We start from the raw sequence: 2,244 nt of genomic DNA, 5'->3' as shown, positions 1-2,244 counted from the left end.
GCACTTCGCCGTCCGCGCCCGGCGGGACTTTTCCGAGCGCCCGGCCCGCCCGCCCGCTCCCCGCCCGGCCGCCCGGAGACCTTTGTGCGGCCGTTCCCACCCCCGCCCCCGCCCCCGGAATTCCATCAATGACTCCGGCGCGGGCTGCGGGCGCGCGGGGGTCCGTGAGTTCGTGCCTTTCCACGTGCGTGCAGGGTGTGTGTCCCACGCGGACTCGCGGGCCGTGTGCATGCGGGCTCGGGCGGTGCGGGTCTGTGTGCCGGGCCGTGTGCATTCTGTCCGCACGCCGAGACGTGCGTGTTGTGTGTGGATCAAGTTCGTGTGTGTGTGTGTGTTGTGTAGGTATTGTGCTCCGCTCGATGTTTGTGTGTACATTCCGTGCACGTGTGTGCAGTCTGTGTGTGTGTGTGTGTGTGTGTGTGTGTGTTTGGGGAAGTTGGTCGGTGTCATTGGAGGTGGGAGGCTGTTCGGAGCGCACAGCGAGGTGTGTTTCGCCGCTGGCTTCCTGGGCGGTGTTGCTTGGCTGCTTTTCCTTGTCTTGAACCTTTCGGAGCTTACGTGTTAATCATCGAAAGAATGTCTCTATAGAAATGCCGGCTGGCAGAGGGGCGTCGGCGCCTTCGGTTCCATGCATGTGTATGTGTGGGTTTTTCTCTTTCCTTCTTCTCTTAAAGGACAGCTGTAGATGGATTTTTTAAAGGATATTTCTGTACCGTGTGCCTCACGGGAATGCAAGGCATTGCATTTGAAGCGCAGCCTTCCAGGGTTTCGCCTGCATACATTAAATATTTATTCACCAACTTACTATCTGTTATAAATTGGCAGAAAGAAAGCAGACTGCATGCAGCAGGGGGGCGAGGGGGTGGGGGAGACCCCAGGACATGTTAAGGTTGGCTTTGTAAAGGTTGTGTTACGATAGCCGTGGTCTGTTTCTTTATGGTTTGGAATAACTACATCATGCTCAAGGAGCACATTTGTCAAGAGGCATTATCTGAGTTGGGTTGAAGGGCCTTCCTGGTATGCCTGTGGATTCCAGCAAAGGGCTTTAGATCGATCCCTGGTCCTGTTGCCCTGCGAAGAAGTGACAAAAGTCCTTTTTAAAATTGTAATCCAGTTATTGGTAGCGGACGTGTCCAGGCCCCTTTCCTTCACCTCTTGATTTGTAGTGTGTGTTCTGGTTTCTCCCCCTGTTTGCGATCATATTAATCGCTAAATCACTCACTCTCCGGGGATGAATGGGCAGGTCATAGTCATTCCCTAATGGACTGCCCCCGGGAGAAGAAACTTATTTGTGAGGAATCTGTGGAAAGTCAGCAGTCAGTGTTAAGTAGATGCCGGATTGATGTTATCACTGGATTTTTGCTGGAGTGCAGTACATTACTTATTGTTTGCCCAGCCATTAATTCAGAGTTGTGTGGGGGTGTGCAAAATGTATTATTCAGATTCCTTGGAGTGGCAATCAAGTATTATTATAGAGCTTCAGTGTATGCATTTTAAACAAGTGAACAATGTGTCGATTTATAAATATTTTCATGAATTAGCCATATTTGCCTGCAGAGAATGACTTGCTAACATTATTCTGATGGAATTTAAAGCTAACCATTTGTATTCAATCAGGATACGTTGCTATTCTTGAGAGTACTGTGCTTTATTTGAGCTAATCATAACATATCTGTATTGGCAAATCTTGAAATAGATTTCTGAGTCATGGGGTTTTTTGTTGCTGTTAAAAGTTGTATTTTTCTCTTGCAAAGTTCATTGATGGGAAAAGACACACTAGGAGTCATCAACACAAAAGAATTAATGACAGACCAGATGTCTCTATTTTAACCAGACATATTGAACTAGTAGTTATGGTAATTTTTCAATTTGGTTCAAGTTATTTTTCCCCTGGTAGTTGTACAAATGTGCATGTATTCAAAATGTTGCAGTTGAAATAAAATACCGAATAGAATAGCAAGTAATTGTACTTCAAAATGCCTTTTTTCAGAAATTTGTGATTTGTGAAGTGACTTTCAATTGTTCTTAACTTTGTGAATAACAGAGAAACGGACCTATTAGGGTAATGCTGTCATCTTTTCATGCTTTCTGTACGATTACATGAAAGCATAGAGACTTAAAACCTCTTCCAGACTCGAGTGAAGAATATGTTTACTCTTCAAATTGATCGTATTAATTTACACTCAGTGAGAAAGGAATGCTTTCTTCTTGGTATTTCTGTGATACAAATACTGTCATTCCATA

The 2,244-nt window shown here is 45.8% G+C and overlaps 1 protein-coding gene across 1 annotated transcript in view; it reads right to left on the bottom strand.

Moving 5' to 3' along the window:
* The window catches only part of CCDC178 (coiled-coil domain containing 178), a 349,227-nt gene that overhangs the window by 326,588 nt on the left and 20,395 nt on the right, over nucleotides 1–2,244 (bottom strand). The gene's annotated exons all lie outside the window — the stretch shown is intronic.

This window comes from Myotis lucifugus, unplaced genomic scaffold, assembly GCF_000147115.1.
Source record: "Myotis lucifugus unplaced genomic scaffold, Myoluc2.0 scaffold_93, whole genome shotgun sequence".
In the NCBI taxonomy this organism is placed as follows: domain Eukaryota; kingdom Metazoa; phylum Chordata; class Mammalia; order Chiroptera; family Vespertilionidae; genus Myotis; species Myotis lucifugus.
The sequence above is the reverse complement of the archived record's forward strand: the minus strand, read 5'-3'. Positions and strand labels throughout refer to the sequence as shown.